The sequence below is a fragment of the Hyperolius riggenbachi genome, chromosome 10, assembly GCF_040937935.1.
Source record: "Hyperolius riggenbachi isolate aHypRig1 chromosome 10, aHypRig1.pri, whole genome shotgun sequence".
NCBI lineage: Eukaryota > Metazoa > Chordata > Amphibia > Anura > Hyperoliidae > Hyperolius > Hyperolius riggenbachi.
In genome coordinates, this window is record NC_090655.1 from 49,978,074 (window position 1) to 49,991,583 (window position 13,510).

Consider the following 13,510-nt stretch of genomic DNA (forward strand, 5'->3'; position numbering starts at 1 on the left):
AAAGGTAAATTGAAAAGTGCTTTGTATAGCGATTTCTCGAGCGCTTTTTAAAATACATTGTATTTGTTCTTTTCTGGGTCAAAGAGTTCACTTCCTGACTGACGTCAGAAAGTGAAAAAACAAATCGCTCTGCAAAAGTGCTTAGAAAAGCGCTTTATTAAAAATCACTAACATGCAGGTAAGCACTGGGAGGCGCTAAAAAAAAAACGCCCACGAAATCGCAAAACAGTGGCATCAGTGATTGCGATTTATGATGTGAACAAGGCCTTAATGTTTCATAGCGTTACAGACTGCAGGCAGAACAAAGAGTCTGTTGTTTTCAATCACTCTGTTGTCAATCAGTCTGTTGTTTTTCAGCAATTAATAACTCACCACTACACAGAAGAACCTTTGTATGTAATCAGCACGTATGGTATCCCCCTATTAGAAATAATATACACAGATAGAATGAGATTATTTACACACTCAGCTGATATCTTCCACGTGTGAACAGGAAGGTGGAAAACATAAGTCCGGAGATCTGCTGCTTCCACGTGTATAACGCCATTTCCAGGCTGACTATCTCTGCATATCGTCGACGTCCGCCTACGAAAGGAACAACCATTCATCAGCCAGGAAATGCACAGAAGCCGAGGACAGATTAGAGCCACAATCATACAGTTGGTTAGCTGAGAATAGGAGAAGCAACGACAGAGAACAGATTGTCACAGCAGAAGACGGGAGCGGCTTTCGCACAGATAATCAGCCATTATTTCACTGATCAAACGCTGGGAAGAGGAGCGACGCAGCCTTCCGGCGACCGGCGTTCATTAGCTGCCATCCTCCAGCACAAATGCTGCCCGCCGTGGCTCAGCCTCCACCAAGAAATTAGCAAGGCTCCAAATTGGACTGTCGGTGTTTGATGTGAGATCTAATGTCTTCTCTGCCCGCCTCTGTAAGGAACACATCAAATAAATGAAAATAAATAAATTGCAGCATTTGCACAAGTCACAGGTGACTCTCCCAGTAAAAGAGAACTCTGCCCGAGCAGAAGAGAAAACACTATTTAATCCGGCTGTGCGTTCATAACAGATGGGAGTTAAGGCCCCGTTCACATCTAAAAAGGCAAATCGGGAGCGCTTTGTGCTTGTGATTTTACCTGGATTAGCGCAGTAAAAATCACTGGACACTTTATAAGCACCGTACCGCGATCGCTCAAGAATCCTGCAAGTAACACATTTTTTGCGATTGGCGCTAATTGCAATACGCCCGCGATTAGCGCCAATCGCAGCAGTGAGAACACTGCCATGGGGTTACATAGCACTAGCACTTTAAAAAGCGCTTTAGCAATTAGCGGGCGCTGTGGGAATGGGCCCTAAATGTACTTTATATACTCCGGGTAGAAGCAGCTGAATCTGTATTGATGGCAGTGATAGTCATGTCTAGGAGAAATTATGGAGAAGCATGTGATTTGTTTGATCAGCTGATAGATTTGCAAGGCTCTGATTTGCTGTGATCACATCCTGCTTTAGCACATGGTCATGACTAGCAAATCAGAGACTTACATATCTACTATCACCTGACCAAAGTGATCACATGCTTCTCCAGGAGTTCTCCTAGACATGACGATCACTAGTCTCCTGTAGTCCCTGCACAGCAGCTCTCGCACTGGAGAGGGGAAGCAGCACATTAAATAGAGGCAGTGTAGGTAGCTGAATCTCATACATGCAAAAAAGACACCTAGAGAAATGGGCATAGGAGATAGCTGCTAGTAGAAAATTGGTAAAATTAACAATATTCTACTATTAGGCTCCATGTAATTTTGACAGTAAAATAATGGTAATTTTTACTGATATTTTACTATTACCTAGCCCAGTGATCTGCAAACTTGGCTCTCCAGCTGTTAAGGAACTACAAGTCCCACAATGCATTTGCCTTTATGAATCATGACTGGCTGTCAGACTCCCGCAATGCATTGTGGGACTTGTAGTCCTTAACAGCTGGAGAGCCAAGTTTGCAGATCACTGGCCTAGCCAGACCCCATTCTCACTTGAACACTCCCTCTAACAATGCCTAACCTTAACTGACTCCCCCCCCCCCAACAAAAACACTGTTTCACCCTAACTGACTCCCTCCCCCGAAACCGCTGGCTTATCCTAAGTGAACCTCTCCACGATCCCTAACCCCCCGTACCGATGCCTAACCGCCCTCCCTCCTTCAGGCGAATAACCACGCCCCATATATGCCTAACACTAACCATATGTATGGTTAGGGTTAGACGTAGGGACGGAGAAGGTACACGTAGGCAGTGGGTGTTAGGGTTAGGCGTCGGGGTGAAGTGGTTAGGGTTAGGCACCAGTTGGGGTCTTAGTGTTAGGCAAAGGTAGACAGGGGAGGTACAGTGTGAGAGTAGGCAAGAGTGAAGGTATACATTACCTGGTCCTGGCGATCGCATCTCTTCCACTTCCTGGTTAGTTTGCAGCTGTCCTGCAGCCAGCCAATCAACATGTGGCTTCAGTCCCTGCATGTTGTTTGCAGGCTGCAGGACTCCTGCAAACTAACCAGGAAATGGAGGAGATGCGATCGCCGGGACCAAGTAATGTTCAATAGATGCCAGTAATAACATCTTATGTTACTAAGGTAACATTTTAGGACTTTTCTAAAACGTTAAATAACCTTAAGACCAAAATTTCAACATCAGTCTGTGCCATTTTTTTGTGGCGCTATTTTTAAATGTATGCAGAACACCAACTGTAAGGTGTGTAACAGTCTGAAGGGTTACAAAGGAACCCAGGATACAGGGGCATACCAATAGACCCTGCAAGGGATGCAGCCGCGGGGAAGCCCAGAAGCAGCAGGGAGCCCCATGGGGAGAGAGGTTTATTTTCCCTGTCCTGAGAGACTGACAACTAAGGGCACAGAGAGAAAAAAACTTTCTGCTCTCTGCACAATTGTTCTAATGACTTCATCTGCTCATCTGCTAAGGAATCATACATTTTGCAGACAGTTTCTATTCAGTATTCAGCAAGGTCTTGTGTACAGCACTGCTCTACGCCCAGCCTCTCTACTCCTCCCCTAGTGCTGTGTACTGTAGTGATGCTGGAGGAGTCAGCAGAGCCAGTTCTGCTCCATCAGAGATGGACAGAGTGAGTATAATAAGCTGAGCCTGGGAACACACTCGTCTGTCAGTGTTCTGTATGCATTTTCTGCACGCTAAGGGCTCGATAAATTCTATCACGGCTTTGTGAAGTGAGTCCCATGTGTGCCTGTATGTGTGAAAACATGTTTTATCACAGAAGCCAATGTAATTGATAGAGAAAATGTTTGCAGTGCTTCACTGCTGTCTGTTGTTATCTGCATGGGGAAAACACATTCAAGTGTGCACTAACCAATATAATAACATTGAAGTGTGCACTAACCAGTTGAATAGCCGATCTCTGCCAGGTCCGCTCTACTACACAGGCGCAGGAGACTTGCACCTGCACAGTAGAGTGGACCGACAGAAATCAGCTATTTCTGCCTATCTCCGAGTGGAGAGCCGATACTGCGTCTGTGCTGGAGCCGGGAAGGCAGGGAGTGCCCGAGACAGAGGCGAGAGAGGCTCCAGCCTCAGGGCGCAGTGTAGGATGGGCACACACAAGGCCGGGCCGAGGCAAAGAGGCTACAGCCTCAGAGCGCAGTGTATGAGGGGGCGCAGGGAGGGGCAGAGGCGAGAGAGGCTCCAGCCTCAGGGCGCAGTGTAGGAGGGGGCGCAGGGCGGGGCTGAGGCGAGAGAGGCTCCAGCCTCGGGGTGCAGTGTAGGAGGGGGCGCACAATTCACTCAGCTCTCATTCCCCTATGTGTTTGAAGCAGAGAGAAATAAGAAAAGGGGATACATGGCAGTGACTGCAAGCCAGATAACTAGAGATTAAGGTGTTGGGGGCCCTGGGGTGCCTCTTAGTCTAATAATAATCAGTGTGTGACGGCTGGGGTGGGAGGGATGGAGGGGCGCACTTTGGTGTCTCAGCCTTGGGTGCTGGAGGACCTTGTCCCGGCTCTGCGGGAAGGTAAATATTTACATCCCCGCTGTTTGGAGGGGCAGAGCGAGACCGCCGTGGGACACAGGAGGACGGGGGAAGCCTCAATAGGATCCGGAGCCTTCCCCCTACCGAGGTGAGTACCCCCCAGGGGAACTTTTTGTCGTTACAGGTTTTCTTTAAGCTTCTTATACTAGAATGCAGTGACTTTCTCCTTGCTACTCTGCCATATACTATTGCTGTTAACTGTTCTTCTGATGGTGGACTTGTGAACCTCAAAATTCACAAATGTGAGACAGACCTTCAGTTGCTTGGGAGTTACCCTGGCAGGGGCATAACTAGAAACCACTGCCCCCCCCCCCCCCCCCTGCGAAACATTGGATGCCTTCCCCACCACCTCACATTCTGCACAGAAAAACTGAAAACCAATGTTGGCACTTATCCTTTAGCCGGGCTAATCCGGCACGTGGCGACAAAACTCCACCAGAGTTACATCTTTCCCTACTATCCATGTCGGCCTGGAGGGGGAATAGTAATTAGCGCCACCTGCCCCGGAAGACAGTAAGGAGGCTGGAGCGGGGCTGCAGGCAATGAACTGGCACGGCGTCTATAGACGCCGCCACCAGTTCATGCAATAAAGTGACCAGAGTCCTGAGGCCGGGACGGTCCGCTGCTAAAAGCGGGACGTTTCCCGGGACCTCATGCAGCCTGGGACAGCGGACCCCGAATCCGGGACGCGTCGCGGGCAATCCGGAACGTCTGGTCACCGTACTTTAACCCATCTGTGAACTGTGGCGGTGGAATGTTCTGCTTTTTGTGAAGTTTTGCTGCATGTGGACCTGGATGGCTTGCCGTCAAAGATGGAAAAATGATAACAATCATTTGAGGGAAGCTCCATTTGTTTATTGCTGTCACAGCTGTTGGGTGCATGTGCTCCTTACGCAGTACAACCAGTTTTTTTTTTTTTTTTAATACATAATATACCAACATAATATGTGCAAATGCACTTTCAACAGTACAACAAAGTCACAGATTACCCAGCAAGCTCATGGTGAACCAGAACTCCTAGGACCAAAACTCCTACTCCATAGAGCCACATTAATCCATGCCATACACTGATGAGGATCAATCAACCAATCTGTGTGCAAGTTGGATGATTGTGGCTCTGTACAATTAACAAGCTCACACATCAATGCATTGTGGGAGATGTTATATCGCAAATACCTTCTGTTTTAAGGCGGCAAACTTTTATTTTGCATTACAGTACAACAAAAGTGGGGGTTTTTTTTAACACAAAGGGCCATAGCAGAGTCATCGTTGCCTCTGTGTTGTCTAAAGCACTTCCACCGCATTCCGTCACACCATGGGTTGTGTAGCCAGTCTCCTAGAGACTAATGGCCACTGTGATGGGGGAGAGTACCGCAGCATACTCCTAAAGCGTGAAAGGGGCCTTAAACAATACCAGTTGCCTGGCTGTCCTGCTGATCCTCTGCCTCTAATATTTTTAGCCATACACCCTGAACAAGCATACAGCAGATCAGGTGCTCTGACTCGAGTGACTGGAATAGCTGCATGTTTCCAGTGAGTGATTCAGACACTACTGCAGCAAAAGAGCTCAACAGGACAGCCAGGCAACTGGTATTGTTTAACAGGAAGTAATTATGGCAGCCTCCATATTCATTTAACCCTGGGAAGAGTTGAATATGCTGAGCCGAATAACAGTGCAGTTGCACCGCTGATCATCCTTTGCCTTACACTGCCTGGTCTGCAACAGTTAACTGCATACAGTGTTTTTATAGAGGGTGTACTCTGAGAGAATGGGACTTGTGTGCTCTTAAAAGTCAGGATTCCCCTTTAAGCAGCGCCAGCCACGTCCTCGCCGCACATGGAGAGCTTGTAATGGCTTCACTAAGGGTAAACAAACACTATTAGAGAGAACATACTGATCGATACAAGCTCCTCACGCAGCTCCGTAATGGCTGCTCTCCAAGCGACGCCGCATATCTGACAGGTACACTTTAGCTCGGCCGTTGTTCTGGAGAGGAAGGCTGACGTTATCCTCCTGCGGTGGGTAGTAATAGGGGGTGTTAGCGGAGTTATAATTCATGAGGGACTGCCAACGCTTTCTCGCCTTCCACAATTAAATGGAGGAGCTCTCAGTTGATGTTGTCTTGCTGCATTTTTAATAAGCACCGTTGTGTTTTTTTATGTAGCAGATAAAATACGGCTCTCGCCGGCGCTGCTTTCCACGAACGCATCCAGCGGCTCCAGAGAGATCTGCGGCTGCAGATACTAGCGCTGCTGACCATGTGACCAGCGCTGCCCTGAATGCTGCCTTCTCATTACACATTACACATTACACAGCAGAGACCCAAGATACAGCTTTTGTGTCGCCCATGTTAACCAGAGGCTCCCCATTCTACGGGTCAGCAAATTAAAGGAGTTGATTAACCCCTACAAGCAATACAGGGGCCTCGCCAGACAGGGCAAAACCAATCTTCCCAAGGTCAGCTCTATACATTGCAGGGATATTAAGTGTTATTCCAAGTCATCACCTTCCTTTGTATTGAGACAAGCAGAAAGCATTGTTGCATTTTCCACCCAAATAAATGCTACTACGTGAGTCAGTCTGCTACAATGACTATGATCATCGACGCATACAGCACCATTATTCCATGGACAAAGCATTATATAAATAAGTGCCTGATAAAGAGTTGGTAAACAGAAGTATGATTAATTTTGTGCTGATTCAAAGTTAATGTAAATGTATGCAGCTTGGAGCTGAACCATTTAAACACAGTAGCTGATGATTTTTCTATTGGTCCAATTCCAAGCTGCATAAATGTGTAACTTAATGTAACCCAGGTTCTGCAAACCACCTTCTGCTATTCTCCACTAGAATCACCTCCTCAAATTCAAACAAACAAACAAACAAACAGAACATTTATATCGCGCTTTTCTCCTGGCGGACTCAAAGCGCCAGAGCTGCAGCCACTAGGACGCGCTCTAAAGGCCGTAGCAGTGTTAGGGAGACTTGCCCAAAGTCTCCTACTGAATAGGTGCTGGCTTACTGAACAGGCAGAGCCGAGATTCGAACCCAGGTCTCCTGTGTCAGAGGCAGAGCCCTTAACCATTACACCATCCAGCCACATTCATGTCTACTCTACAGGAATTCTCACAGGCCTTTCCCCTGCTATGGAACTCTCTCCCACAAAACATTCACCACCCTCCAACTCTTCAATCCTTCAAAGGAAATACAAGGTGAGAGACCTATGGAGGCTGATATATGTATTTAACTTCATAACCCATAACTTCAGTTGAAGTTCCCAAAACACAGTGTTTAGGGGTAACATTTGTCTCCTCTCTCTCTTTTATTCCTCACATTCACTCTCTAACCAGCTCCTGTCATCTCCAACTCAAAAACATATCTCGCTTCCGACTTTTTCTCACTCAGGACACAACTACAATGTTAATACATGCTCTTATAACGTCTCGTCTGGACTATTGTAACATTCTACTTTGTGGACTAACCAACTGGTACAGCTTCAATCTGTACTGAACTCAGCTGCTGATCTCATTCATCTCTCTTCTCGCTCTTCCTCAGCTGCTCATCTCTGTCAAGCTCTTCATTGGCTACCAATTAACCAGAGGATCCAGTTCAAACTCTTAACTCTAACCTACAAAGCTCTCCACAATCTCTCTCCTGCACATCTCCTCACTAGTTTCCAGATACCAACCCAATTGCAGACCTTCTTTTGTTCTCTAGAATTACCTCCTCACTTTCACATTTACAAGATTGTGCTTTACCCCTCTTCTGGAATGCTCTTCCACAACATATCCGTCATTCTCCAACCTTTGATATTTTTAAACAGGACCGGGCCGAGGCAGAGGCTGGAGAGGCTCCAGCCTCAGGGCGCAGTGTAGGAGGGGGCGCACAATTCATTCAGCTGTCATTCCCAATTGTGTTTGAAGCAGAAAGAAATAAGGAAAGGGGATACACGACAGTTACTGCAAGCCAGATAACTAGATATTAAGGTGTTGGGGAGGTTGGGGGCCCTGGGGCACCTCTTAGTCTAATAGCAATCAGTGTGTGACGGCTGGGTGGGAGGGATGGAGGGACGCACTTTGGTGTCTCAGCCTTGGGTGCAAAATAGGCCACTGCAGCTTTAAGGCCTCGCTGCAGGGCCGTACAACTCAGCACACAAGTGATTCACACACCCCCTTTTCTGCCCACCGACTGCTTTCTGTTGGTGGGGTCTGATTGCTCCCCCAATGTTTATTTTTGTGCAGATATTTTTTAAAATTCTATTTTTTTTTTTACTATTTTTCCCCCCCTCCCTCCCTCCCACAATCAGCCAACAACAGCGATCGGCTGTTATGACAGCGGATCGCTACTGAGTGTCTCAGGGGGACAGCCGTGTCAGCTGGCTGTCCCCAGTACAGCGCTCCCTTAAATCATTAGGTGGCCCTGGGGCTGGCGCCGCGTCCACCCCCATCGGCAGCGTGACACAGTCGCCTAGTGGAGCTCTCGTCATTGCAGGCATGGGTTGCCAATTAGCAGGCATAAGTTTGTAGTGCTTGCTATGCTACTCTGATAAGGCGTGTTAATTCTGATAAGGCATGTTATCTCTGGTAAGGTGTGTTAACTCTTTTAAGGCAGGCTATTTGTCTTAGTGAATCAAGCCCACTGTCTCTAGGTATGTTTATTGTATACTACCGCACCTCTTGTTTCCTCCTATTCCTTTAGATTGTAAGCTTGCAAGGGCAGGGCTCTCTCGCTTTTGTGTCTTGTAATTTGTTGTACATTTTATTCATCTGTTACTTTTTGTCACTGTCATTACCAATTCTGTATTTTGTACATTGGTGTATACCATTTTCTGTATTATTATGTAGTTCATGTTTGTTTCTTGTTTGTTGTACAGCGCCATGGAATATGTTGGTGTTTTATACATTGATAATAATAATATTTCCTTTAAACAATGCACTTTGCCTGGCTGTTCTGCTGATCCTGTGTCTCTTATACTTTTAGCCATAGACCCTGAACAAGCATGCACTGTAATCAAGGCTCTCTTTCCAACTGTTAGTTCTTTAGTAATTGTCATACTGAACTTGTTTTAAACACCCATGTCTTGTTATATCTCTATATAAATCAATAATAATTGGCATCTCATTAACATTCCCTAAAGCAATAAATGTGGCATTAATTAGTCAGTTGACAGTTGTCTTCCATAAAATACAGCAATTACAGGAAACAGTAGGGGAGAGAGCACTCAGCAAACAGTCTAAAAGGTTATGAAAGAAACAAGGTAATTCAGTGAGTATGCTGTATATATGCAGGGTATTAATGGCTGAAGAAGATTTCCTAGATTAAATGGCATGCTTGTCTAAAGAGGGATGTTTTACATGTGACATAAAATAAACATGGGTACATACAGTAAATAGTATCAATCCTGGTAAGAGTTTGCCTTTGTTCCTTCTTAATTTTTTTAACTGCAAGAGTTAACAAAGCCAGTGCCTTATGTATGAAAACGAAACGGCTAAAGTGTCGTCAAATGCTGCTGAAAAGTAAATAGAAACAAATTTCTTTTATCTGGCTGAGCAAACAATCCTGATAACAAGAAAGTACAGAAAAGCATAAAAGAGATTTATTTGTTTATGTTAGGAGCTGAATAAATCAGATTTTACAATACACTGTCATGTCGCTGTGCACTATTCGGAGTCAAAATCTAATCTTTAGCATACTAGTAGTAAGTAATTAAAGAGCACCCCCAAAGTCCTTAAGAATAACATTTACTTTAGACCTTGTTGTAAGCACACTTAGAATCGCAAATTGAAAAATGTGTTACCCACTTTAGGATCCTGGGTACGCATATCTACACCCCTTTAAAACTTCACGTGCGGATCAGGGGGTTAGATATGCGTACTGCTGCCTTACCGTCGCGTTCACGATCCCCGCACTGTTTACCGTCGATCCACTGTCGCAGCCCCCTCAATCTGTGATCAGGATGTGAGAATCTTGATTCTCAAACCCAATCACTGTTCCCATGTCTTCCAAGAGCTCGTAAAGGTCACACAAGCTCTCAGACCCTTCCACGTTCCTGTGTTCTATTAATAGAAACACGGTCTCAGTAGCACCATCTTATGGCCAAAAAGTAAAATACACCTATTTATACCAGTATAATGTTTTACATAGAAAGTTTATTATTTTTTTTTTATTTTGTTACTTTTAACCCCTTCCAACCCTGCTCCACAGTTACAGAAATAAAACACTTGTTGAAAAAAAAAATTACATCATTTAATTTTTTTTTTTACATAAATGGTTACCTTAGGGATTTTTCTAATATGGATGTCATGAGTATATCCTTGTTAATTTTGCAAAAAAAAGTTTTGTAATCGGTGAAAAAGTATTACAAATCCCTAAATAGAAATATGTTTATTTCTAGATAAAATATTATCACCATACATTGTACTAGGGACACAATTTAAACATAATAACCGGGACAAATGGGCAAATAAAACGTGTGGGTTTTATGTACCGAAGCAGGTTTTATTTTAAAACTATAATGGCTGAAAACAGAAATTTTCTCTTTTTTCCTTATTCCCTTTACAATGCATATAAAATAAAATAATTCATAGCAAAAACTACCACCCAAAGAAAGCCTAATGTGTGGCGAAAAAACAATATATAGATCATTTTAGTGTGATAAGTAACAAAGTTATCGCTGAATGAGGAGCGCTGAAATGTGAAAGTTGTTTTGCTTTTTAAGGGAAAAAAACCTGTGATCCTGAAGTGGTTAAGTCACCCACCCTCACACATAAATCGCTAATTTCCGAAGGAGATCAAAGCTCTGTGGCCACACGTGTGGTGCAGCGGTCTTCTCCAAATTGGCGGCTGCCTATTAGGCCGCGGCAACACAGTTAGGGGTGGACAAAGAACTTCAGCTGTCTTTGGAAAGGTTTCAAACTAAATTAATTCTTGAGCATGCTGGAGGTGCTCTTTAACAGGTTGTATTACACAGACCTAAGTCTGATTACTCTAGTGCACAGGTGTCGGACTCCAGGCCTGGAGGGCCAGATCCATGCCAGTGTTTAGGATGGACTGAGAAAGAAAGGAATGTGTTCTACCTGATGGACAACACCTTTCCTGATTCAGACCCAGGGGCGCCTCTAGCCATTTTGTCACTCCAGGTGAGAAAACCTGTGGCGCCCCCCGTCTTCAGCCACATGAAACACCCCCTCCCCCCGGGCTAACCCTTATTCCCCCCCCCCAAGTTCCATACTTACCTGGGGATTCCTTAAAGGAGTTATCCGGGCAAAAATAAGAAAATAAACGCTACTTACCGGGGGGCTTCCTCCAGCCCCAAGCGCCCAGCATGTCCCTCGCCGCAGCTCTGCCCGCAGCCGTTTGCCTGCGCAAGCGTCGCTGTCAATCACCGCCACGTGGGCCGGAGCGGACTGCGCAGGCGCAGAACTACTGCGCCTGCGCAGTCCGCTCCGGTCCACGTGGCAGTGACCTGGAGGTCGGCCTGACGTCATCGTTGGGGACCGGGACAGAGCTGCGGCGAGGGACATGCTGGGAGCTTGGGGCTGGAGGAAGTAGCGTTTATTTATTTATTTTTTTTGGCCGGATAACTCCTTTAAGCCCCGTTAGGGCTGCTCGTCCCTCGCCATCTCACTGGGTGACTCCTGTCACCTGCAGTTGTCCCCGAAAGCCTGGCTGCACTCCATCGCGCATGTGTGACTCGGCCAGGCGTGCTCCCGTCCCTGTACTGCGCAAGCACAGATCACGCCCAGGGACAGAAGCGCACCTGGAAGGGCCGCACATGTGTGACTGAGCGCAACTTGGCCAGGCTTTCGGGGACAATTATGGGTGACTGGAGTCACCCAGGGAAATGGCCAGGGACGAGCAACCCTAACGTGTTTAAGGAAGCCTCAGATAAGTATTGTACCAAAGACGCTGCTCGTCTCTGGTACACTTTAAACAAAAACATTTCTTTGTTACAGCTAATACAAATCTTAAAATAAATCATCACTTTTTCTACTTCCTGCTTTCATGGAACTGGAAGCATACATATTGTTAACATCCTGTGCTTTCTAATGAGCTTATCTGCCGTGGCATGGCAGTCAGGTGACACAGGGAGGATCAAATTACAACTTGCGATTAGTAATAAACGAGGGGGAATGAAACAGGCTAAGTCTAAATACATACAGGGTGCATCTCTCCACGTTTTCTTTCTGTCCTGTGTAAGAGTTCAGGTCCACTTTTTTTTTTTATTAATGCAGCTGCAGCAGCAAGTGGTCACAACTTTAGCCTACTATGGGCATTGGCTTACCTTAGGCTGCCTCAGCACAGCACTCCTAATGCAGCCACTTGTTTGGGGGGTCCGGGAGGGGAAGGGGGAGAGAGAGAGCAGAACACATGCAAGGCCAGCCAAAGGGGGGGGGGGGGGGCTCAGCAGGGGGCACAGACACAGTAGTCGTGCAATCTCCCTGTCCCCTCAGGCATGCGGCGCCAGCCAGGAGAGTCACACTGCCTTCAGGCGGGGGGCGGAGTTAGAGGCGGCGTCGCACACACACACGCAGTAAACAAACTGCGGCTGCTGCTAGAGAGAGGGGCGGTGGGTGGGCAAGGCGATTTGGAGGAGGTGGAGTGGGCGGGACTATCCCTGAGACTTTCCAGCAACTCTATTGGCTGGGCCTGGGCAAGGGGGCGTGCATACAAGCGGCAGAGCACCACGTGGTGTAAATAAACCACGATTGCCGCCGACAAGCAGCTGATTTTAATAGCGGCGATCAGCCGCACGCAGTCTGACCCTCCTCCGCAGCAGCGTGCCCCGCGCCTCCCTCCCTTCATGCCACCTCAGGCACCCGCTTGTAGTGCCAGCCGGTAAAGGCGCCCCTGTTCAGACCCATCAATTCATTTGAGCTGTATCAAGAATGTGTGAGGATCTCGGCACTCATAGGACCGGTTTGACATACCTGCTCTAGTGTTTCCCAGGCCACAGCTCATTAGCTCTGCACGTTTCACCCTGAAAGCTGCCTTGCATGCCTTTTAGCTGGTCCGGAGATGGGAATGATTATTGTAGACACCGTATAGGCAGAGCCATCATACCTACGTATGTGAGATTTCCTCCTTTCTTCCCATTAAAATATATGGAGAGGGAGGTATACAGGTTGACTTGAGTGCTCCGTTAATCTCCACCACGCACGCTAAGCGTCATCACACCGACCAGTGTGAGAGTCCTGCTCATGCGCAGTTCAGTCTTAGAGAACCTCGCATACGCAGGACTCACGCGATGACCAGCATGATGATGCGCAGCATGCGAGGCGGGGGTGCGCATGGGAGACTTCAGGCTGAAGTCAGCGATTAACGGAGCCACCAGCAGGACCGGGAGAGGAGCCAGGAGGACGCCGGGGGACCTGGTGGGCTATGGATGGCTGGAGGAAGCCCCAGCTAAGTCCAAATTGCAATTTTGAGCAGAGCTCAGGATCCCTTTAAAGAGGAATTGTAGTGA